The sequence below is a fragment of the Monodon monoceros genome, unplaced genomic scaffold (genome assembly GCF_005190385.1).
Source record: "Monodon monoceros isolate NGI ecotype Baffin Bay Population unplaced genomic scaffold, NGI_Narwhal_1 Super_Scaffold_1, whole genome shotgun sequence".
Classification (NCBI taxonomy): domain Eukaryota; kingdom Metazoa; phylum Chordata; class Mammalia; order Artiodactyla; family Monodontidae; genus Monodon; species Monodon monoceros.
This window is the reverse complement of record NW_021703765.1, coordinates 4693518-4720934: the sequence shown is the minus strand read 5'-3', so window position 1 is coordinate 4720934 and position 27417 is coordinate 4693518. Positions and strand designations below refer to the sequence as shown.

The 27417-nt window shown below is 39.4% G+C and overlaps 1 pseudogene; it reads right to left on the bottom strand.

Annotated features, from left to right (window-relative positions):
* Positions 1-10272: 10272 nt before the first annotated feature.
* Positions 10273-10806, bottom strand: LOC114899202 (annotated as a pseudogene).
* Positions 10807-27417: the final 16611 nt, after the last annotated feature.

Sequence of the window (27417 nt, the reverse complement as noted above, 5' to 3'; positions counted from 1 at the left end):
AGAAGAAGAGAAAAAGAAAGGGTCTGAGAAAATATTTGAAGAGATTATAGTCGAAAACTTCCCTAACATGGGAAAAAAAGTAGTCAATCAGGTCCAAGAAGCGCAGAGAGTCCCATACAGGATAAACCCAAAGAGAAACACGCCGAGACACATATTAATCAAACTATCAAAAATTAGATACAAAGAAAAAATATTAAAAGCAGCAAGGGAAAAGCAACAAATAACATGCAACGAAATCCCCATAAGGTTAACAGCTGATCTTTCAGCAGAAACCCTGCAAGCCAGAAGGGAGTGGCAGGACATATTTAAAGTGATGAAAGGGAAAAACCTACAACCAAGATTACTCTACCCAGCAAGGATCTCATTCAGATTCAATGGAGAAATCAAAAGATTTACAGACAAGCAAAAAGTATGAGAATAGAGCACCACCAAACCAGCTCTAACAAATGCTAAAGGAACTTTTCTAAGTGGGAAGCACAAGAGAAGAAAAAGACCCACAAAAACAAACCCAAATCAATTAAGAAAATGGTAATAGGAACATACATATTGATAATCACCTTGAATGTAAATGGATTAAATGCTCCAACCAAAAGACAGACTGGCTGAATGGATACAAAAACAAGACCCTTATATATGCTGTCTACAAGAGACCCACTTCAGACCTAGGGACACATACAGACTGAAAGTGAGGGGATGGAAAAAGATATTCCATGCAAATGGAAATCACAAGAAAAGTGGAGTAGCAATACTCACATCAGATAAAATAGATTTTAAAATAAAGACTGCTACAAGAGATAAGGAAGGACACTACATAATGATCAAGGGATTGACCCAAGAATAAAACATAACAATTATAAATATTTATGCACCCTCCATAAGAACACCTCAATACATAAGGCAAATACCTAAGGCTAACAGCCATAAAAGGAGAAATTGACAGTAACACAACAATAGGGGGGACTTTAACACCCCACTTACACCAATAGACAGATCAACCAGACAGAAAATAAATAAGGAAACACAAGCTTTAAATGACACAATAGACCAGACAGACTTAATTGATAGTTTTAGGACATTCCACCCGAAAGCAGAAGAATACACTTTCTTCCCAAGTGCACATGGAACGTTCTCCAGAATAGATCACATTTTGGGTCACAAATCAAACCTTGGAAAATCTAAGAAAACTGAAATCATATCAAGCATTTTTTCCAACCACAACACTATGAGACTAGAAATTAATTACAGGAAAAAAAACAGTAAAAAACACAAATACATGGAGGCTAAACAGTGCACTGCTAAATAACCAAGGAATCACTGAAGAAATCAAAGAGGAAATCAAAAAATACCTAGAAACAAATGACAAGGAAATCACGATGATCCAAAACCTATAGGATGTAGAAAAAGCAGTTCTAAGAGGGAAGTTCATAGAAATTCAGGCTCACCTCAAGAAGCAAGAAAAATCTCAAATAAACAATCTAACCTTACACCTAAGGCAACTAGAAAAAGAAGAACAAAGGAAACCCAAAATTAGTGGAAGGAAAGAAATCATAAAGATCAGAGCAGAAATAAATGAAATAGAAACAAAGAAAACAATAGCAAAAATCAATAAAACTAAAAGTTGGTTCTTTGAGAATATAAGCAAAATTGATAAATCTTTACCCAGACTCATGAAGAGAAAAAGAGAGAGGATGAAAATCAATAAAATTAGAAATGAAAAAGGAGAGATTACAACTGACACCGCAGAAATACAAAAGATCATAAGAGACTACTACAAGCAACTATATGCCAATAAAATGGACAACCTGAAAGAAATGGACAAATTCTTGGAAAAGTACAACCTTCCAGGACTGAAGCAGGAAGAATTAGAAAATATAAACAGACCAATCACAGGTAATGAAATTGAAACTGTAATTAAAAATCTTCCAACAAACAAAAGTCCAGGACCAGATGGCTTCACAGGCAAATTCTACCAAACATTTAGGGAAGAGTTAACACCTATCCTTCTCAAACTCTTCCAAAAAACGGCAGAGGGAGGAACACTCCCAAACTCGTTCTGTGAGGCCACCATCACCCTGATACTAAAGGCAGACAAAGATGTCACAAAAAAAGAAAATTATAGACCAATATCACTGATGAACATAGACACAAAAATCCTCAACAAAATGCTAGCAACCAGAATCCAACAACACATTAAAAGGATCATACACCATGATCAAGTGGGATTTATCCCAGGGATGCAAGGATTCTTCAATATATGCAAATCAATCAATGTGATACACCATATTAACAAACTGAAGGATAAAAACCATATGATCATCTCAATAGATGCAGAAAAAGCTTTTGACAAAATTCAACACCAATTTATGATAAAACCTTTCCAGAAAGTGGGCATAGAGGGAACCTACCTCAACATAATAAAAGCCATATACAACAAACCCACAGCAAACATCATTCTCAATGGTGAAAAACTGAAAGCATTTCCTCTAAGATGAGGAACAAGACAAGGACGTCCACTCTCACCACTATTATTCAACATAGTATTGGAACTCATAGCCACAGCAATCACAGAGAAAAAGAAATAAAAGGAATACAACTTGGAAAAGAAGAAGTAAAACTGTCACTATTTGCTGATGACATGATACTATACATAGAAAATCCTAAAGATACCACTAGAAAACTACTAGAACTAATCAATGAATTTGGAAAGGTTGCAGGATACAAAATTAATGCACAGAAATCTCTTGAATTCCTATACACTAACAACAAAAGATCAGAAAGAGAATTAAGGAAACAATCCCATTTACCATCATGACAAAAAGAATAGAATACCTAGGAATAGACCTACCTAAGGAGGCAAAAGACCTGTACTCAGAAAACTATAAAACACTGATGAAAGAAATCAAAGATAACATAAACAGATGGAGAGATATACCATGCTCCTGGATTGGAAGAATCAATATTGTGAAAATGACTCTACTACCCAAAGCAATCTACAGGCTCAATACAATCCCTACCAAACTACCAATGGCATTTTTCACAGAACTAGAACAAAAAAATTTCATAATTTGTATGGAAACACAAAAGATCCTGAATAGCCAATGCAATTTTGAGATAGAAAAACGGATCTGGAGGAATCAGGCTCCTGACTTCAGACTATACTACAAAGCTACAGTAATCAAGACAGTATGGTACTGGCACAAAAACAGAAATATAGATCAATGGAACAGGATAGAAATCCCAGGGATAAACTCACGCACATATAGTCATCTTATCTTTGATAAAAGAGGCGAGAATATATAATGGAGAAAAGACAGCCTCTTCAATAAGTGGTACTGGGAAAACTGGACAGCTACATGTAAAAAAATGAAATTAGAACACTCCCTAACACCATACACAAAGATAAACTCAAAATGGATTAAAGACCTAAATGTAAGGCCAGACACTATAAAACTCTTAGAGGAAAACATAGGCAGAATAGTCTATGACATAAATCACAGCAAGAACCTTTGTGACCCACCTCCTAGAGTAAGGGAATTAAAAACAAAGATAAACAAATGGGACCTAATGAAACTTCAAAGCTTTTGCACGGCAAAGGAAACCATAAACAAGACGAAAAGACAACCCTCAGAACAGGAGAAAATATTTGCAAACGAAGCAACTGACAAAGGATTAATCTCCAAAATATACAAGCAACACATGCAGCTCAATATCACAAAAAACAAACAACCCAGTCCAAAAATGGGCAGAAGACCTAAATAGACATTTCTCCAAAGAAGATATACAGATTGCCAACAAACACATGAAAGGATGCTCAACATCACTAATCATTAGAGAAATGCAAATCAAAACCACAATGAGGTATCACCTCACACCAGTCAGAATGGCCGTCATCAACAAATCTACAAACAATAAATGCTGGAGAGGGTGTGGACAAAAGGGAACCCTCCTGCACTGCTGGTGGGAATGTAAATTGATACAGCCACTATGGAGAACAGTACGGAGGTTCCTTAAAACTCTAAAAACAGAACTACCATACGACCCAGCAATCCCACTACTGGGCATATACCCTGAGAAAACCATAATTCAAAAAGAGTCATGTACCCCAATGTTCCTTGCAGCACTATTTACAATAGCCAGGACATGGAAGCAACCTAGATGTCCATCAACAGATGAATAGATAAAGAAGATGTGGCACATATATATATATAATGGAATATTACTCAGCCATAAAAAGGAATGAAATTGAGTTATTTGTAGTGAGGTGGATGGACCTACAGTCTGTCATACAGAGTGAAGTAAGTCAGAAAGAGAAAAACACATACCGTAGGCTAATGCATCCATACGGAATTTTAAAAAGCGGTACTGATGAACACAGTGGCATGGCAGGAATAAAGACACAGACATAGAGAACAGACTCAAGGGCACGGGGGTGGGGGAGGGGAAGCTGGGATGAAGTGAGAGAGTGGCATGGACATATATACACTACCAAGTGTAAAATAGCTAGTGGGAAGCAGCTGCATAGCACAGGGAGATCAGCTCGGTGCTTTGTGACCACCTAGAGGGGTGGGATAGGGAGGGTAGGAGGGAGGCTCAAGAGGGAGGGGATATGGGGATATATGTATATGCAGAGCTGATTCACTTTGTTGTACAGCAGAAACTAACACAACATTGGAAAGCATTTATACTCCAATAAAGATGTGAACAAAAATATATAGACAGATAGGAATAGAAGGGAAGATTCGTCTATCCAAATGAAAGTGAGGCCACACAGTTTTCCTTCACTTCACATTAGCCTGGATTCCTTCTCCACCACCTGATTTCTCCAAGTTGTGACCTTTAAGAGCTCTGGCTGGGCAGGGGTGGGTGGCTATCTGCACAATTCTCCTGTCCAACAAAATACACTCTCCACCTACTCTGCTTCTCCCCCAGAGCGTAATTCCAGACATCATATCATTTCAACCTTAAATTTTACATTTGCATCTCCAAAAGATAAGGACTCAAAAATAACTGAAATATTATTATCTTCTTAAAATTAATATTAACCAACTCCATACTATCCTTAAAATGTCCATGCGGTATTCAAATTTTCCCCACTGCAAAAAAAAAAAAAAAAAAAAGGAAAAAGAAAAAAAATTTACACAGTTTAAGATCCAAATAACCTTCGTTGTTTGATATGCTTACTTTCAACCCATAGTATCTCCCTTCTCATTTGTGCTGTTTTATTCTGTTTGGTTTTGCTTTTTTTCACAAATTATTTGTTGAAGAAGCCAGACTATTTGCTCCATAGAATTTCCTCCAGCCAAATTCTCTAGAATGTTTATCACTGTGGTTTTATTTAACATATTCTTCTTTGTATTTCCAGTAAATTGGTAGATCAGGGTAGACAATTGGTCAGACTGGTTTGACTTTTTTGGCAATAATACTCCATAGACAGCGTAGTATACACTCATCGGGGTCACAATATGTGTTGTTGTTTTTCTTTTCATGAGATTTTTAGCCATTGGTGATGGCTACGAATTACGTAGATTCATTACTTCATTAAGTGTTGCAAAAAAAGCCACGTTCTACATCTGTCATTTCTTCTTCCTTTATTATGTGGAATAATTCCATGAAGAGAAAGCCTTGCTCAGCAACCAACTGTCTGCTTGCCTTGAGGTACACTTCATATAGAAAAAAACACATTTAATGTCCTTCGATCCACTGCAATAACCATCTTTATTGATGGTCAAGTCCAACTGACAAAGACTGGTAGCCTTTCATAACTACCTTGCTTTCTGATATAACAAGCTGTCCAGCCTCATTTGTACACTGGGCCTAGAATTAGCTGTTTCTCTCAGGACTTCTCCCTTTAAATGGGAAATGACAGAGGCTACAACCTGGGTGTTAGGAGTTACTAAACCTTTGAGCACTGTTTCAGCTTAACTGATTCTTTTCTAAACACTTTAACCACATTTGAGTTTTTTCCTTCATTTTGCCCTCGATGGTGACAGTACGATAGCTCTTCCCAAAGTACACAGACATTTTCTTCCCATGGAGAATTAGTGATGCAGACAGACCGACCCCACTGAGAAGGTTCGGGGAAAATGTTCGTAGCACAGAGCAGAGACATAGCTTCTTAGAATAAACTTCTCCAGCTGTGCTCTGAAGTAGGTTGTCCTTTTCAGTCGTCCTCTGTTTTGGGGGTGAAGTTTAAGAGTTACATCGCGGTGTCTAGTTACTGTTATTTGACTCACGCCTCTTGCCCACCTCTTTATGAAACTGTAGTGTCCTCTACAAACCCACAGGAGCCCTGAGCTCAGTCACTTAATGAAACGGTAGAGCCAGCCAGATCAAGGATTGTAAAACGACTTAAAATGGTTTGATGTACTGTGTCTTAAGCTACATTGGTCTATAGCATTTAAACCATTCTGACTTGAATGAGACTCTGGCCCTGCCAGGAAAATTAGTCTTTTATGATCCTGAAGATGAGAAATGCTTTCTCTCTCTAAAGGTTCGCACATATACAGAAGACAATGTGTAGGTTTAAAGTAATAATAAGCATTTTTTTGCTGGAGAAGGTATGGAGAAAGGGGAACCCTATTGCACTCTTGGTGGGAATGTAAATTGATACAGCCACTATGGAGAACAGTATGGAGGTTGCTTAAAAAACTAAAAATAGAACTACCATATGACCCAGCAATCCCACTACTGGACATATAGCCTGAGAAAACCATAATTCAAAAAGAGTCATGTACCAAAATGTTCATTGCAGCTCTATTTACAATAGCCAGGACATGGAAGCAACCTAAGTGTCCATCGACAGATGAATGGATAAAGGAGATGTGGCACATATATACAATAGAATATTACTCAGCCATAAAAAGAAACGAAATTGAGCTATTTGTAGTGAGGTGGATGGACCTAGAGTCTGTCATACAGAGTGAAGTAAGTCAGAAAGAGAAAAACAAATACCGTATGCTAACACATATATATGGAATCTAAAAAAAAAAAAAAAAAGGTCATGAAGAACCTAGGGGCAGGACAGGAATAAAGACGCAGACGTAGAGCATGGACTTGAGCACATTAGGAGGGGGAAGGGTAAGCTGGGACGAAGTGAGAGAGTGGCATGGACATATATACGCTACCAAATGTAAAATAGATAGCTAGTGGGAAGCAGCCGCATAGCACAGGGAGATCGGCTCGGTGCTTTGTGACCACCTAGAGGGGTGGGATAGGGAGGGTGGGAGGGAGACGCAGGAGGGAGGGGATATGGGGATATATGTATACGTATAGCTGATTCATTTTGTTATGCAGCAGAAACTAACACAACATTGTAAAGCAATTATACTCCAATAAAGATGTTAAAAAAATTAAAAAAAAATAAGCAATTTTTAAAGGAGCAACAATGATGATATACCATTTTTGTACAAATAAAAACAAGGCTTCCTTATCTTAGTTATTTCCTGGAGGTTCTCTCAGGCTTCTGATGTATATTTGGTATGTTTTCTGACAATGGGTTAGTACAGAAGTTCGTTTGAGAGATAAAAGTGTGATTGAGTCGTAAGTTGTTTAATTATTTTAATATAAAGTTAAAAGTTGAAATTAGAAGACAGCCTACATTGTCGGCCCTGACCAAGAACTTATTTCTCAACCATTAAAACCCACCTAGATCTTATGTCACTAATGCAACTTTTTCTGGTCACTTATGACATATGAATTCCCAGTCCACTGGGAATCGCTGCTTGGTCTTTACTCATCTTCTCTGTTACTCTGAAACTTTTAAACCTTCACCCTTCCTGAAACGCCTTTACAATTAGTAACACCACAGTTTTCTGAGTTTCCTTGTCTATCATCTACATAATAATCTCCTTCGTTGAGTACATGCTCTCCACGTCTGCCCCTCAAGTGTCACTGTTCACCTAGGTCTCCATCTTGGTCTCTCTTTTTCTTTATCTTAAAGATAATGACTCAACGGGCTTCCCTGGTGGCACAGTGGTTGAGAGTCCGCCTGCCAATGCAGGGGACACGGGTTTGAGCCCCGGTCCGGGAAGATCCTGTATGCCGCGGAGCAACTAGGCCTGTGCGCCACAACTGCTGAACCCGCGTGCCACAACTACTGAAGTCCACGCACCTGGAGCCTGTGCTCTGCAACAAGAGAGGCCACCGCAGCGAGAGGCCTGCGCACCTCAACAAAGAGTAGTCCCCGCTCATTGCGACTAGAGAAAGCCCGTGCACAGCAACGAAGACCCAACGCAGCCAAAAATAAAGAAATAAATTTAAAAAAAGAAAAAAAAAGATAATGACTCATTTTTGACCCACACCTGCTCTTCCTCCTTATTCCCTGTGTCACTGAATGACGCCAAAAGTACCAGGTTGTTCACGCAGAAAGTGACGGTCACCTGGATCTCTTCCTCTCCCTAAAAATCTCATTAACACATCCTCTCATATTGATTCCCACGGCCATTGACTAACACCACGCCTTCGTCACCTGTGGCTGGCTTGCTTCATCACCTTCCTTCTTAGTTTCTCAGCCTCTTGGCCTGCCAGCCTCCAATCCAACGCTGCCCCATACAGTAACAATGAGTTGTGTGTGGCTCTTCAGTTCTAATTAAATAAAATTTAAAATTCAGCTCCTTGGTTTCCCTGACCACCTGTGACAAGTGGCTACTGCATTAGACAGCACTTATTTAAGACATTTCCATCATCACAAAACTTTGTTAGACGGTGCTGTTTCAATTATCCACCCAACGTATGCTCCATGGATCACTAAACTAAATCTTTCCCCTCATTAGCTAACACCTCAAAGCAGTCTCAGTCTCTAGGAAGCTTTCTCTAACCCTCCAAGGGTATACGAGATGCTCCATCTCTGAGCATTCGTGACATTCTGGGCTTCTCTTGATTATAAAGAGCAATAGTCAGGTGCTTGTCTATTTCTTCCACAAGGATGTAACCCTGAGGACAGGAATTAAGTCTGTATCTCAAGATAGTGATATGTGCATTTAATTATCCATGTATTAATTCCACAAATATTTACTGAGCATTGCTAGGGACTGTACAACACTAAGTATTGAACAATTTAAAACTTTTTAGATGTAGGTATACTCTAGGTGTTCAGTAAGTGTTTGTTGACTTAGTAATTTTGACTCTGATCCTAGAGAATAACATGTAAATCAACTGACACATTTTTTGACATAACATATTTGGCAGTACCGTCATAAATAGACCATTAGGTTATACAAAGTATAAGTTTACCAGATAGAGATTTCTTTGCTTTCATTCTAAGAAAGAACAGATTTTAGGGGGCATGGTCATTCAATTGACTATTATCTTCAGGAGAACAGAGTCTCTTCCTTTTGCTCAAAATTTTATCCTGCACCTAGCCAAAAATGTAGCGAGTCCTCAATAAGTATTTGTTGGATAAATGTTAAGTGAACACAGGTATCAATTAGCCTCTTTTATATATATATATATATATATATATATATATATATAAATGATTCTCTTTTTTTATGGACTTCTATTTATTTATTTATTTATGGCTGCATTAGGTCTTTGTTGCTGTGCTTGGGCTTTCTCTAGTTGCGGCGAGCGGGGGCTACTCTTCGTTGCGGTGCACGGGCTCTAGGCGCATGGGCTTCAGTAGTTGTGGCACGCGGTCTTCAGTAGTTGTGGCATGTGGGCTTCAGCAGTTGTGGCACATGGGCTCAGTAGTTGTGGCTTGCGGGCTCTAGAGCACAGGCTCAGTAGTTGTGGCGCACGGGCTTAGTTGCTCCATGGCATGTGGGGTCTTCCCGGACCAGGGCTCGAACCCGTGTCCCCTGCATTGGCAGGTAGATTCTTAACCACTGCGCCACCAGGGAAGTCCCTCAATTAGCTTCTTGAGTTTTTTAATCATAAACCAAAAATATTCTTAAAAAGGTCCTCTCCTAACATGATTCAAATATCTTAAAATCTCTGTTTTTGGAATTAAAATCATTTTTAAGTATTTAAAACATATAAGGAACTTTTGGAAAAAGTTAAAAGAGAAGTCGTATAATAAGAAAGTCAACGTAAAATGCACCTTTGTTAAATACTGTAGAATCACTATGCTGGAAAAAGTGCCAACTACATTATCCATTTCATTACATTGGATAGTTCTGAATCCTGGGCAATTGTCCTCTTGTAACTACTTTACAGTTTCTAAAAGCAGTTATTGTCCAAAGCTGGAAGGACTTAAGTCTTCTCAGATGAGCATGTGAACGAATGGAGGGAGGTAAACAAAAAATAAAGTTAAAAAAGATGAGGTCTGATAGGGGAGCAGCCGGATAAGAAAATCAAAAAAGGAACAGTAATTTAAAGTTTATTCCAGCTATAATGCAGGTTATTCTGACTTTAAGGTAGCATCACATGGCCTACTTCTGAGTCCGTGCCCAAGATATTCTGTTGTACTTATCTCTGTTTGTTTTATAGATCCGTGCAATCTCTGGCACTAGGGGGTCATCTGGGTTTGGATCACATAGCAGTGAACAAATGGATTAAAGACCTTTAGAAATAGTTAAAGCAGGAGACCACTGTGATCTTAGAATATTGAGACAAATGCTGCCATTTCTGTTAATATTTGGATGATAAATTCTTGTTGTAAATGCAGCCTTAGGTGGTTTGAAGGGGTAGTCTGTAGGAAAATGAATTGTCAAAAAGAATACACCGCCTTGACATGGGCTGTCATTAGGTCCCATAATTCTGGCTTTGCCAATGAAACATATCATCCCCAAGTGGACGGGCAAAGCATTGTGCTGGAGGGTCACGGGCCAAATCGCTAAGCTCCTTACTCATCCGTTTCAGCACCATCGTCTGTGCTTTTCGTCTGGCCCCTCATTATCACGGTGTGTGTTCAAAGTTCCGGGCAAAACTCTTGATTATGCCGGCGTCTTGGAGGAATTGTCTCTTGGTCTCACACCGGCTCTGCCAGACGCAGGCGCAGAGGGGCCGGGGACCTCCCTCAAGCTGCGGCCTCCCCGCGCGGCAGCTTGTGATAGACTCTTTAGGTTATTGAAACTGGTCTACAGTATATGTACGGTCTCAACTCTTCTTATTTTTCTATATTAGTTTCAAATGATTTAACTCTTATTTACTTTCTATCACTGGTCCAATATTTGGAACAATTCCTATTTCCTCGGCAACTTTTGCAATGTTTTGAAATCCCTAAACTAGGCGAGTGAACGAGAATATGACAAATTTATCCCTATTTGGCCTTTATCCAAACCCCTCTACTTCGTTCCATTTAAGTTCGGCAAGCTGTGTTAGCAAATAATGAACTCAGAAAAAACTTCACGGACCATATGGCTACGACTGACTTGGTTCCAACATAGGGTCTTTATACTTTTATTAAAATGAAAAAGATATTACAGAATATAAGCCCAGTAAAATTTCCTTTTTTTTAATTAAATAAAGGAAAATTAAACAAAAGAAAAGAATCTGTTAAAATGTTTGGTTCTATGTATGGTCACCAAAATCTATAATCAATTTGCTTTCAGTCTAATATACACACAGATAGAGACATAGACACAGTAAATACACACACACACATACACATTCTAATTAATGTTTAAGATATTAGGAACATCAAAATATATTTGTGTATGCTTCTCAAACTGGGCTTCCTATCATCTTGGATGTATGGTGCTATATCATTCCATGTTATATAAATTAATGCACTATTTATATCAATACAAAGTTATTATGGAATAGAATGCAAAATTTGCACACATTTTCTAGCACTCAGAAATTATCAAACAAATACTAAGGAGTTGACTAATCAATGAATTAGGTTTTAAGGTAAAGCATTTTGAGCTTGCTGCAAGCCAGGTACTTTCTCAGACATCCAGGCATTCATTCTCATCTGGGAATTCTCATCTCATCGTTCATTCGCATCTATGTTATCTTAAAAATGTTTTAAGATAACGTAAGAGAGGTTCACCTATCAAATGATACGGCACAAAACTAAAATCCCACAAATCAGAATAATAATGCTTTCATATACATCATCAGAATTACAAATGAAAACATTAGTATATCCCAGGAAGATTGACACCTCATTATTGCCAACAAACCATATTACTCTCAAAATTGCCCAAAGAAGTGACTAGAAGTATAAATATAACTCAAGTAAATTTATTATGTGAAAGAAAGGTGTGAAAAGGCTAAGTAAAATGAAGGTTCAGTGTTTGGCATAAGTGAATAAATTATTCATGATAATTCAAGATAGGTCAATTGCTACTAAAATACGTGCCAGAATTTAATAAGTAACTCTTATATGGTGATCACCATGTGTTAGCCCTCTTCTAATTACTTTGCTTATATCAATTTATATCATCCTCATGCTTTCACTTACGTACCTTTATTATCCCATTTTACAGAGAAGAGAAATAAGGTCCAAAAATGTAGCAACTTTTGTAGAGATTCACAGCTGAGCTGGGTTATGAATCCAGTAAGTGTGGGTCCAGAATCTGGGTCTCTAATCTTTATACTATTCATCCCCTCTATATATCAGCAAAAAAATCTACCGATTTAAGAAAATATACTGTTAAGCCAGTTGTATGTCACAGCTATTTGTTCAAATTATTTTATAATTACATTTACGTTTTTAAATGTATAAGTGGTGTTATGTTTATCTGTGGGCTAGTCCTTTATTAAATAGTGTCACACAAGACCAATAATGATTTATGATTCAATTTCTATGCATAAGGAAACAAAGACACAGACACAACTGCATGACCTTACCAAGGTCATTATGAAATGACGTTAGCAATAGGACTCAGATCTCCTTGTAACCAGTTTATATGCCCACATAACTTCTCTCTGTGAACACTTAACAGAGGCCTTCAATCTCCTTCTGATATTCTGCTGGCCGACTTAGGATTGCCTTATTCGACCCACAAGGTTTGGTATAAATAAATTGAAAAGATGTGTGTGTAGGTATAAAGTCATAATGTCACTGTGATGAGCATCACTGTTTTCATTATTGTTGTTAAGAAAGAAAACAGGACAATTTACAAAAAGGAAGAGAGTCCCTCCCTTATCTTGTTAATCTGCAGCGATGCCGCAGTGCAAAGAACAGGGTATTTTCCTGGACATTTAAATATTAGGAAATAGCGTTGTTAACAATCTACACAAGGGTTTTGACTTGGTGTCTGTGACAAGCCCCTCTTCCAGCTCGGCAATATTTGACATACACACATCAGTACATTCTGATACACTCCTCTCGCTATAATTCACCATTTTTAAACAATTGGCTTGTGTCTTTGTGAAGATCGTCAATTCTACCTGTCTGATCTAAGGTGAAACTTAGGGAAGTATCAGCTATGTCAGTTCTTCTTGACATGAGCAATGATACTGGCTCAAAGGCAACCACAAAACCATAAGGGATAAGATGTCTCTTCTTCACCCAGCGGCATCTTGTAAAATGGATAAAGAAACATGAATATTTTACTCATCACCAGGCGCTTCTACAAAGAGCTCATGTCTCATCTCTTTGCAGCAACACTTGATCATTCATGCCTTTTAGGGTCACTGCTGACTAACTTTTGAGTAATTCTATGACTGGTCTCAATGAGGCATTTACTAGGGAAAACATTTAATAAAATTATATACATATTTGCTGGTCTTGCACCATTCATTGAATTCAAAAAGGAAAAAATACAACTACAACTTCATATTTCCATTAGATAATTATCCACCATTTGTAATAGCCCAGTTCATTTTTCTTGTGGTTTATTTTCCTGTCGCTTTCCTCCGTGGGCCAGTTGTCAAGATGCTGCTCCCTCAAATGAGTCAGATTTCCTTTGCCGATTTGTGTTTGTTGGAGTTTTTCTTTGCTCACTTCAAGCTCATTGTACACATGAAAGGACATGCCTGCAGAGAGGCTGTGAGCATTCAGTGGCTCTACTTGCAGGGATTTAGTTGGTGCAAATGAACCTCAGAAGGTCTACTTGAACCTGATAAATTAATAGTATGACAGTTGCTTTGGAGACAAAAGCACTTAAAAAAATAAATCATCTCATGGTAATATAGAAAAAAGCACAGCTTTAATTCATTTATCATAAATTACTAACTGGCAGTACAATTCAATGAATAAAAATGATCACTTTTAAACAAATGTTTAAAAGTTGAATATGTTCAAGCACATTTGACTATTACATATTTTTAAATGTTATATGCAAATACAGAATATAAATGATTTTCATATAATATACGCCAGGAGCTTCTCTTTACTCGTTTTTAGGTACCAGCAGCTAAGATGTTCTCATACACACTTCTCAGACTCCTCCTGGCTCCATTGCTCCCCAAATGCACCCCTTTTTCTAGAGGCAGTCGCCACCTTCTGAAGACACGTCACAAGTTAACTTGACTTTTGCCAACCAAGTAGGAATCTTTCCGTCCCCCAATCAAGTCCAGGAGGCAAGGAGGACACTCGTATTTGTGAAGGGAACTCAAAACAGATTTCACTAAATCTATCATGAATGTGCAGGAACGTCTGGAAAATGGAATGTTTCCCTCTACATCTTAATGGTTTGTCAGTGCTTTCTGCAAGATTTAATATCAAGCCTACTTGTATAGTTCAAGAGTGACAGTACACAGGCCAGAAAAATTAGGGCTAACTTTCCTTCCCTTCTTGTAACTCTAAGAGATGCTGCAGAAGAAGAGGATCAGCTTTGCAGGATTTAATTAGGATTCACGCTAATTGCTTGTATTGAGCCCTTTGAGCTTTGACTTCAGAATACCTTAAGAAAAAAATCTCTCTGCCTATTTGAGTAATATGAAGTTTCTTACAGGTATTCGTTTAACAAATGCATGTAGGAAAGAATGAGGTTGCAAGTAAATTTATGAAATCAATGTCATGGAGGAATTAATGGGATTTATTATTCCACTGGAAATTTTTATTGAAATATAGTTGATTTACAATGTTGTGTTAATTTCTGCTGTACAGCAAAGTGATTCAGTTATACATATATATAATTTTTTAATATTCTTTTCCACTATGGTTTATCCCAGGATATTGAATATAGTTCCCTGTGCTATATAGTAGAATCCTATTTTTTATCCTTTCTATATATACTAGTTTGCATCAGCTAACCCCAAATTCCCACTCCATCCCCCACCACTCCTTCCCCTTGGCAAGCACAAGTTTGTTCTCTATGTCTTCCACAGGAATTTTTTGATGCATATATTGGAGGATTGATTTTTAGCTCCTGACTTAGGAACGCTTTAACATAAAAGAACATGCAGACATGGTGTTGATTCTTTCACAAGGTAAACATGGCAGGTAAATAAGTCTATGAATCACCCTGAAAACCTTGTAAAAAGAGACTTCATTTTCCTTTGTTTAAAATATCTTAGCTGACTTGCAGTTCATTTTCAGAAAGCATGTAAAAACTTCTGAATTGTATACTCCTATCAAGTACAATTTCGAAATACAGGCCAATTAACTGCAAGCTTCTACTGCAACTTGATATTGAGAGGTTAGGAGGAAAAGGAAGGTTAGAGAAGGATTCATTGGAATTAGGATATTTTACCAAAATGTCATATCTCCTTTTCCCTAGGAGAAAGGCATCACCTTTCGCAAATAGTTGTTAAGTTACATGGTCCTTAACAGTTAGTGTCTATATGAAAAGAAAAGGAAGATTAAAAGTTGGTTAGTACCTGAAATCCACTAATTCATATTAAAGGGCTTATAATCTTTCCCCAGGTACTTTGCAATCAGTAGTGCTGTGAATACTACTGTTGTTAGTGGCACTACTGTTATTATTATCATTACTTCCTTTTATTAGACAGCAAATCAATGTTATGACATAGAATTTTAAACCCTCAATCTCTAAAAATGTACTTAATTGTTCATCGTGTTAATTCATTCCTCAAAGGAGATATAGCATGTCCTTAAAACAGCAATGGTAAACAACAAAAAAATAAAGAACGAGAGAAAATGTGTTTGGTAACAGGGTGCATTCACAGCCTTTTTTATACTCCTGATGAGCGCAAGATAAAATTTGCCGTTGTGTTTACTGAACTTCAGGTCCCTGGGATGGGGAAACGGTGCCTGAAAGGAGCAGAATCCCGCAGAGGGAGGAAGCCTTCAGGCAATCATGACTCACGAAATTGGCTGTGGTGGGAAGGAGAAATTACCAAGGCTTGTGATGACAAAAGTGAATGCTGATACAAGGAAATCTAGACAGCCACTGAGTCCAAAAATTAAGTCTAGAAGAGCTTCATTAGTTCTTAATAAGATGTGACAGAACAGAACATTATCCAGGTACATTAATGAAGTAAAGTTTGAGAGTTGAATAAAGGTGATAAAATGTGTGTAGATGCTGGAAACAACTGGAAATTTTTACTCTTAGAGACTCAGAGGGAAAGCATTATCAAAAAGGATTCTGAAACATTTGGAGTAACACAAGTCAAGGTTGATACATTTGTCAGCTGATTCAGAGAATAACTTTATTATAAGGCTGCTGAACAGTTTAAAATTGTTGAAAATCCTCTTTCGCAGAGTTTGCAAGGATATGGAACTTTTCTACCTATAATATATGGAGTGTGAAATTTTCTAAATTTGAGTGTTTGCATTTTAATTGAGCAAATGCCTATTTACTACTATGGAACCAAATACGGAGACAATGTGAGTTAAAGGTTTCATACTGATACAGTGATACTCTGTACTCCTTGTATTTATTTATTTATTTTACTTATTTAATTTATTTTTTGGCTGTGTTGGTTATTCATTGCTGCCTGGGCTTTCTCTAGTTGTGGCGAGCGGGAGCTACTCTTAGTTGCGGTGTGTGAGCTTCTCATTGCGGTGGCTTCTCTTGTTGTGGAGCATGGGCTCTAGGTGCGTGGGCTTCAGTAGTTGTGGCTCATGGGCTCAGCAGCTGTGGCTTGCGGGCTCTAGAGCGCAGGCTCAGTAGTTGTGGCACACGGGCTTAGCTGCTCCGCGGCATGTGGGATCTTCCCGGACCAGGGCTCGAACCCGTGTCCCCTTAATTGGCAGGCGGATTCTTAACCACCGCGCCACCAGCGAAGCCCCATGTACTCCCTCTATTTTTATGTCGTTTGCACTGTGTTCCCTGTGTTTTGTGTCTGCTCTCTCTAGTGAACCGCTCTTCTCAAAGTGAGAGCCCACACGTGTTGCTCTGTTACCTCTAGCCCTTTCTTTTGTTAACACACGGTAGGTGTGGGTGAATGTTTCATAGATAAAAGACGGAAAAAATACTTCTAAAAATCCACAAATATTAGTAGCTATAGATACCGCACACGTGTATTTTTGACTGTGCGCCATGCGGTAGATCCTGCTTTTGGGAGGAGTAGCCTGTTAACGGAAAGTGTGATTCGATAAACGGAAAAGAGTTTGGGGAGGGAGATCCTGCCTGCCAGACCTTGCCCTTCGACTCCTCACATGGCCTCCTCTGACCCCATAAACAGACTACTGACCTCTAGTCAAACTGGATTATAGTTTGTCATTGCCGGGGCTCTTGTGGCCTCTTTAGAGGTGAATATTTTTTCCCAGTTAACGCTGTCACGCTATTTTCCCTCCTTTAGCTGAGAACTATATGCTCCTTGGATATCAACCTTCTCTGGGAAGCCACAACTGCATGCCATGCACCTGGGCCAGGTTCCCTTCTGAAATGTTTCTGCAGTTGTCTGTGCCTACACTGTTGGTGTCATTTATCATACTGAGTGCAATTTGCTGTTTATGAGTTTATCTTTCCCCATAGCCTGTAAGCTCTTTGATTGCATATTATATTTTGTGCTGAAGTATATTTACAGAAGGATATGCAGTTCCTGACACCAAGGGATTGACCCTCTTCAAGGCTGATGCCCCTCTCCCCTGCAGTACTGCCTGTCTCCCACTTCAGAGACCAAGGAAGGCAGACACTCTCCCAGCCCATCATCCAGCAAGGGTGTGGGTCTGTGACTCAGTCCTATATGAAGGGCTCTAAAGTGGCCTCAGGGGAAATGTTTCCTTATTCATCAGAAGTATCAAAAGGAAGAAAACACCCCTCTCTTCTTTATGGGGTGTCATCCTGTCTGCCTCGGACGGCTGCATCCCTCTTGCAGCCAGATCAGAGACTGATGGGCTTAATGTAGCAGAGACACAAAGACAAACAAAAACAAAAAACCCCTGAGTCCCTAACAAGATTGCTCAACTGCTGCGCTGCCTCTGATACCACCCTGTTTCAGGACGATGGAAAACGTGAGATAATAACCTCAGTATTGACTAAGCCCCTAACAGATCCAGGGCGGCAGCCTTCAGGGCTGATCACAGGACCCAGAGCCCAGCTCAGCGCCATCCTCGGCCTGGGAGGACAGAGCATCAGACACACCGGCCCAAGCTAATGGGCTGAGGACAACACGCCCTGACTTGGCCAGGGTATAAAAATCCATCCACCACGCAAGGCTCCATCAGAACTGCTCCTGAAGCCGCAGGCGCTTGTCAAGCACCCACAATTTGTTGAATCCTAGTAAACCCCAGTGATTTACTGCACCCAGAATGAGGCAGCCCATCATCGAGCTGGGGTGAGAGTGTGGCCTGAGGCAAAGTTGAATACATGAAACTCAGAATATTTATCACTTAATGTTTATACCATGGCTTTGCTTCTAACACCTCAAGGGTAAGTTATATAAATTGATATTACAGTGTTTGGAGTTTGATGTTAATACACTAAATTCTATGGGGCTATAAAAGACACTCATGATGAAAAATAATAACAGGCAACACCTAAATCTATATGTAGGCAATATTCTAAGCCCATCACATTTATTTATGCCTCTGAGTGTATATTATGATTGTGATTTTTCTTCTCATTTATAGACGTGGAAACTGAGTTACAGAGAGGTTAAGTAACTTGAGCAAGGTCACACAGCTAGTAATAGGCCAAGTGATGGTTCAAATCCAGATCATCTGGATCTAGAGCATATATAGATTACCTGCTCTGCCACCTCTCCTCAAAAATCCGAACAATACAAGAACAGCATATGATTGAACAGCCTAAGGAATATTCTAGAAAAATGAGTGTCAAAAATGCTCCATTTCTGGGCATCTGTAAATGGTCAAGTGCCATATGGTTGTTTGGTTATCTGATGCTGATTATATAAGTCAGAACTGGGCCTGTGTATAATTACGACGAGAAATGCGATGGACAGTACCAAAGGAAACTCCTTATGTTCATGAAAGGGGCTTTGTAACTTCAGTGTGTTAGTAAAGCATCTCCTACTGACATCATTACACAGAGAAGAGAGCTGCCTCCGATAAAACATTCCTGAGCAGGTGCCCGGCTCTGTGCCTGACAGACTTGGAACTTGCCGTGTTTGCTGTCATGCCAACGTTGTCTCAGTATTGATTTCTGAAAATGCACTTTTGAGTTTAGGAGTTAGGATTCCGAAAGAACACTGAAGCCACTGATGGATAAACTATTCTTATTTAGAAAATACGTTGAAAATGGCTGAAAACGCTCACCTGTCAAAGCCTAGGGCTGGTTTTCCAGCCGTACCATGGGGAGCAGCCCAGGCTGTGACCGGACTTGCCCTTGACCCAGTGACTTGTTAGCATGGGGTCTCTGCCCCTTGAGCCTCAAGCCCTGAATCTGAATGATGATATAATCCCACTTTTATTTGTTCATTTGTTTACAGTCTTAGGCTATGTAAAGAGTAAACTATAAAAATGCAGTCAGGGGCTTCCCTGGTGGCGCAGTGGTTGAGAGTCCACCTGCCGATGCAGGGGACGCAGGTTCGTGCCCCGGTCCGGGAAGATCCCACATGCCGCGGAGTAGCTGGGCCCGTGAGCCATGGCTGCTGGGCCTGCGTGTCCGGAGCCTGTGCTCCGCAACGGGAGAGGCCACAACAGTGAGAGGCCCGCGTACCACAAAAAAAAAAAAAAAAAAAAAAAAAAAAAAAAAATGCAGTCAAACTGCCATGAATTTGAATAATGCTTTAGTCTTTTAAATATGCATTCACAGCCATTGCTTATTCATTTATTGGAGACGCACTTAACTGAATGCCTTGCTGCTGCTATGGACTATTTGAAACTCAACAGCAGTGGCCAAGACAGACAAAATCCTCACCCCTCAAGGGGCTTACATTCTAGCAGGAGTCAGCCAGCAGACAGTCATCTGAGAAACTGTGGACAATGCAATCCAGCTGGGATCCGGGCCTGAAAGGCTATGAGTTAGTGCCTTGCATGGGGCGGGGGAAGAGACTCCTTCAGTCCCTACCATCAGGGACTGTTGAAGGCAGTATCCGAGTTGAGACATGGAGGATGAAAAAGAATGTCAGGGGCTTCCCTGGTGGCGCAGTGGTTGAGAATCTGCCTGCTAATGCAGGGGACACGGGTTCGAGCCCTGGTCTGGGAGGATCCCACAGGCCGTGGAGCAACTAGGCCCGTGAGCCACAACTACTGAGCCTGCGTGTCTGGAGCCTGTGCTCCGCAACAAGAGAGGCCGCAATAGTGAGAGGCCCACGCACCGCGATGAAGAGTGGCCCCCCGCTCGCCGCAACTAGAGAAAGCCCTCGCACAGAAACGAAGACCCAACACAGCAAAAATAAATAAGTTAATTAATAAACTCCTACCCCCAACATCTTCTTAAAAAAAAAAAAAAGAAAGAAAAATAATGTCAGGCAGAAGGAGGGGCAAGTGTAAAGCCTGGTCACAGCAACAGGTCTGAGAAGGGCAGCTGGGGAAGGTGCTGGCTCCAGCCAGGATGAGCAATGGGGGGACTGGGGTGCGGGGACAGAAATTACATTGAAGGGGCTGGAAAGGAACCAGATTACATAGGTGGCTAGTGAGGGCATCAGATTTTATTCCAAGTAAAATCACAAGACATTAAAGAGTCTTAAGCAGGAGAGTGAAATGAACTGATTCACAATTGAAAGCATCATTTTAGCATTGCATTTTCATAATTTTTATTCCAATCATAACTGTAGGAGGAAATTCATTGCTGCCTCTATTTGAAACACCAGGAAACTGAGGCTCAGAGAGGGCTGTGTCTTGTCCATGAAATTCAAAGAGTCAGAGAAGGAGACGGTACTGAGTCTGGGACCTTCTGATCCGGGGTTTCTTGCTACTTTCTCTCCACCCCGGTTGCCTCCTTCATGTCTGCCTATAACCCAGTTATGTGCAACAAAATCAAACATCAAGTAGGAACATTTTCTTTAAATGTCCACATACCTAAAATTATTTCAGATTATATTTGTGGTATTAGGTTGAGCTGATGAGAAATGAAAGCCTGGCCAGAAATGCGCTTCAAGTACTCTACAGTAAGAATAATGACATGGTTTGACATAAAAAGATTTAATCAAATTGACTGAAATAAATTGCCTGTGGCCAGGCTAACAAGGCTATATTTCAACATTCTACTTTAACTTGTTGCTTTCCACTTCTTTTCGCAGATATGAAATAATCTGTCTGGAGCTCCCTCTACCACAGCCTGCAGCCTCCTTCCTGCGCCCACTTCTGCTCAAGGTTGGCCATCCCCACTGCAACACTCCACGCTTCATCCTCTCCTATTCTTCATATTACATTCAGCACCTACCATGCTCCCTACCACAAAGAAAAAAATGCAGCATTTTTATAATTAATGTCATTGCTCTACATGCATCAAAAACACAAGAATATAAGCAGTTAACCTAGTGAGACAGAGGTAGAAATTGCTAGAGTATTGTCCAGATAAAAAGAAACAAATGAGGAAATGAAAAGTAGAGAAGACTATCATAAGAATTAAGATTAAGAATTTAATGACTTTTACGATTAAGAAAGAAAGAAGCCTTTATTTCCAGCAGTATGGATATCCAAATATACCTTGACCATCCTTTGGCTAAGAACAACCAAAACTGTGGAATAAAATAGAAACATTTATTTAAATACCCTTCACTTTCTGTCAAGAATTTAAGGAGTAGTCAGAGCCCCTGAGAGCACAACTCCATAGAGGGAGACACAGCATGGAAACCAAGCTTTCCCTTGAGGACACTTCACAGAACTGGATACATTTACACTTTAGGTCCGGCAGCCTGTGGGTTGTGGAGTCAGGGGACAAGCCAGGGTTTGCTCAGGGTGGGGCTATGACAGAAGACGTCCCTGCAAGTAAACCCAAGGTCTGAAGGGGACAGTCTTGATTGTGAGGAGACTAAGAACAACGGTCCCTCTTGAACCTTGGCACAGAGTGGAGAGCTGAAAACCAAAGACTCCAAAAGAATGAGAAGACCCAGACGGTCCCATAATCACTGTCAGATCTTTATCAGAGATTTTCCTCCAAAAAAACACCAGTCCAGAGAGATCACCAAAAGTTCTATCAAATGTTCAAGGATCAAATGCCTCTTGCATAGACCATTTCAATCATAGAAAAAGACTCCACAGATGTGGTCGGCGTGAGCTTATAATGCTGACCCTGACAGGCTCAACACAAGAAAGAAAATGGCAAGCCAGCCTCGCTTGTGAACACTGATACAAAAGCCGAAGCGATATTACAAGCCAAGTCCAACAATGTATGAAAAGGATAAAACAGCAGGAGTTTTAATAGAAAAATTAATAGTCAAAATCAATTGAATTCTATCACATGAATATATAAAAGGTGTTAAATTCCATGATCATCTTATTAGATGCAGAAAAATTATTTGAGAAAATTTAACAGACATTCATCATGAAACTGGAAAAGGAAAAGTGACTCTCAAGGTAATAATCCTGCAACAAAAATATATAGCAGCTTTCATGCTTAATGTTTAACTGATTATGACTAGGAACAAGTCAAGAATTTCCTAATAGCAGTTCTGTTCAGCTTTGCTCTGAAGGATATTGCCAGTGCAGTGAGGTAAGAAAAAAAGATAAAAACATAAATATTTGCAAGAAAAATTAAAAGTATCGCTATTTACATATAGAGAGATTATTAGAATTAATGAGTGAAGCTATCAGTTGGAATCAAAACCACTATGTAAAATCTGTACATAGGTAGAAGTTAAGAAAACGTAATAAAAAAGAGATCAATTGCAATAAACATCAAAATTATGGGCTTCCCTGGTGGCGCAGTGGTTGAGAGTCCGCCTGCCGATGCAGGGGACACGGGTTCGTGCCCCGGTCCGGGAAGATCCCACATGCCGCGGAGCGGCTGGGCCCGTGAGCCGTGGCCGCTGAGCCTGCGCGTCCGGAGCCTGTGCTCCGCAACGGGAGAGGCCACAGCAGTGAGAGGCCCGCGTACCGCAAAAAAATAATAAAAAATTAAAAAATTGTTACATAAAAATAGATCTTAAAAAACGTACAAGAATTTTATGGAGAAAATTGTAAAACTTTGATGAACTATATTAAAGAATAAATTAAAAAGAGTTATATCCAACTAATGGATTTCAAGGCTCAAAATCATGAGGCTGTCAACTTTATAAATATTTATCAAAACTTATCAACTTTTTATAGAGATTCAAAGCAATTTTCTGGAAATCCTAAACAGAATTTGGGGTGAAACTTGACAAGCTCTTCTATCCCGGCGCCAGTGCCATATTGGCCCGTGGTCTTAACCATAAAGGCTTTATGACAATTCTCCATGGGAGACACTTGGACCACCAGCGTACTCCTCACCTCCTCAAGGCTGGTACACCCACTACCCACTACCCGCTGTGGTCTTTCTATTTTTTTCCATTACACTTATTATCGTCTAACATATAATCGTGAGCAGAAACTCAAGTTGTATAGCACATGAAATATAATTCCATGTATGTAAAATTCGACGCAAATAAAACTAAAAACATATTGTCTCACTACATATGTAAATAGTGACATATCCACAAAGGAAGGTCTTGATAAATACCACATGCAGGGACATAGTTACCTCTGAATAGGAGGGAAGGAGATGGTCTCTGTATCGTAAGAATAAGGGCAAAAGCAATTATTTTTCTTAATTATGGGGTAGATATTGGGTGCTAGCTATATAATCATTATTTATTCTTTATGCATAATCTAATTTTTAAATTGTAAATAGGCAATAACTTAAACGGTTACTATAAATCAAATTCTGGACTACAAGTATTCATAGCTCCTATTTCGTTTAATTCGGGTAACAAAAGCCCTGTGAATCACTATTGTTGTTCCCATTTTTTACAGATTCTGCAGCTCTTGTTTCCCGGGTGATCAGGGCTGGAAGAGGAACTCCGCTCAGAAACTACAGTTTCAAGGCGCCTGCTGGTGGGCAGCCCAGCCTGAGGCCCCTCAACGTGAATGGACAAAGTACACAGTTCACTGATGTTTATTTATTTTTATCTTTATTTTTTAAAACTTTTTGGCGTCGCAGCGAGGCATGTGGGACATTAGTTCCCTGACCAGGGATCAAACCTGCATCCTCGGCAGTGGAAGCGCAGAGTCCTAACCACTGGACGGCCAGGGAAGTCCCTCACCTTATATTTAAACACAACAGTGAAAGCAAACTAGCGCTACGCTTCTTCAGACTTTTCATGATCTTTTCATTTAAACTCGTTCTATCTAAGACGGTGGTAACTGCGGGGAAGCAGAGACAAACTTCCAGCAGCCTGATTTTTTAAAACAAACCTGGATGGCTGATTTAGTTCATCCACAAAAGGGAATGCAATTGGTCTTCCTCCCTCCCTTCTCTAGAGGGACCTTATCAGCAGAGACAGACGTGTCAAGTGCTCAGGAAGGAAAATACATGTACCTGTAACAAGGGTATAAAATGTTCAAAGATGCAACAAATGAAGAAAATCATCTTTGAATACACACTATTCAAAGTAGTTTGCATAATTTGCTTTTCTCAATCATACCTTTAAGCAAATTCCCTTTAAAACGACTTAATGCCATAGCCTCCATCACAACAGCAGGGTCCTCATGTCCTCATTCATTTGCTTATCTGTTCAATATGCCTCAGGTCATTGTTCCTTCCCTTCGGAGGACAGTCTTGTCTCACCACTGAGTAGGGCACTTTTTCAGAACTAATTGTCCTAGTTGTCAATAACTCAGGAAGTATGATCTTAAACTAATACTTTCAGTAACTGTTTTTGAAAATCTATAAGCCAATAAAGAAAGTCTTAGGAAAAGCTTAAGGTAAGTCTGTGCTTTTCAGGGCAGTATTTTAACCATCCTGGATTATGCTGTTTATATTGAAAGGCTCGACTGGGACCAGAGGCCCGCAGTGGGCCTCTAAGAGCTTGCCCTATTCACTATTCACTAAGGTCAGCCAGCCAGCCAGCAGCTAGCCAGGCTTTGTTTCACCCCAGCAGTTGTGATTGTCAGGGGAAGAACACTCAAGTTCGAATTAGAATACCTGGAATTCAAGGCACGCTCTCTTGCTTATGAGCTTAGAAAATTACCCAGAATTTCCGTTTCATACTTGTAAGTCGGGGATAAAAATATCTACCTGCCAAGGCTTCCTAAGACTTAAGTGACACATTTTACCAGAGTGCCCGCTGAAATTGAAAAGCTATACAGGAAATATGAGGCATTAGCAGGGCAAGGTGGTAGCCGGGATAAGTGGAAGGGAAAAATGGAAAGGTATTTACCTTTGACCCATACAGTGGTCAAGAAACTGTCAAAACAATGAAAACAAAAGCTGAAGTTTCAAACATGGGCACATCAAGAAATTGTAGCCATGCTCAATTACAGATATGCAGGATTTGCAAGGGCGTCACAGTGGGTAAGAAAATCCAGGTTCCAGCTGCCAACTCCACACGGGAGAGAGCAGGCAGACTCAGAGTTATCCTGAGAAAAGTAACAAAGTGGAAACCCCAGTTTGCCAAGCCAAATTCAGTTGTTTTGTACAGCAGCTGAGTAGTGATTTAGGTTGGAGATTATGTCAAAGACAATCTCCAGAGAGAATAATGATACTGCTGATTTGGGTCCAGACAAAACGTACATTTTTAAAAATTTTAAATAATTTAAAATCTCTGGATTTCACAACAGCAGAGAGAACTGGCCCAGTGCAATAGCCATTTACAATATAAGTGGCAAGGCCCCTTTTCTGTATTCGGAGGGAGCAAAACAAGGAAGACAGCCGTCATTGTGATTACGAATGTATGTGCATGACGTGCTTAGATTTTGATGGGAAACAAAATGACAACCTCTCTATTTGTTCAAGTGATGAGAAGGGCATAAACTTAATTGAAAATTTTATTGCCATCATTATGTGTTTATACGAAAGAGATTCTGTGTACATTTTATCCATTTCCCCCAATATTAACATTTTGTAAAAAAAAAACAAACAAACTAGAATACTGTCATAACCAAGAAATTTACATTGACAAAATTTACCACTCCTATTCAGATTTCCCCAGTTTTACTTGTACTGTGTGTTTAGTTCTATTCAATTCTAGCATCTGTGTATGTTCCTGTATCCACTATCACAATCAAGATACAAAATATTCCATCACTCCAAGGATCTCTCCTGTTACTTTCTTTTATAACCACACCTACCGCCCACCCTCAGTCTAATCCCTGGCAACCATTAATTTTAACACCATGTCTCAAATTTTGTCATTTCAAAAATGTTATTTAAATGGAATTACAGTGTGCAACTTTTGGGACTGAATTTTTTTCACACAGTGCGATTACATGGAGATTCATCCAAGTTTTGTTTTTCGGTTTTTTTTTTTTTGGTAATAGCCATTTTAAGGGTGTGAGGTGATATTTTGTGATTTTGATTTGCATTTCCCTGATTATTAGTGATGTTGATCAGCTTTTCACATACTGTTGGCCATCTGTATGTCTTCTTTGGGGAAATGTCTATTCAGATCCTCTGCCCATTTTTTAATTAGATTGTCTTTTTTGCTATTGAGTTTTATGAGTTCCTTTTATGTTTTGGCTAACCCCTTAACAGATAAATGATTTGCAAATATTTTCTCCCAATTGATAGGCTGCCTTTCATTTTGCTGATGGGTTCCTTGTGGTATTGTTTTTAATTCTGATTTTCATATATTCATTGCTAATATATAGAAATGCGATTGATTTTTGTCTCCTGATCTTATACCCTAAAACTTTGATGAACTCCCTTATTAGTTCTAGGTTTCATTTTTTGTAGAGTCCTTGGAATTTTCTACATAGACAACCATGTCCTATGTAAATAGAGATTTGTCTCTTTCAAGGAATTGGTTATGTGAAAGACGATGGAATAAGAAAGAGTGGAAAACTTTTGTATTGGGTAAAGCCTGATGAGATGACAGAATAAGAAAAAAATCAACAATTCTCAAGAATAGCTATTCTGTGAAATTCTAGAATTTTTATATGCCTAAAATTCACGAGACAGAGGAGAAATTTTATGACTTTTAATATCACAAAGTATCTCTAAGTGATGTAAGAAAAAACCTAGGGTCTAATTCTTGCTGTACATAGAGCCATATACTACTGATGATAATAACTATTTTAATTATTTCCAATTATTTAGCATCTAGTATATGCCAACAGCACATAAGCACAACTTAACCAATTTTCAT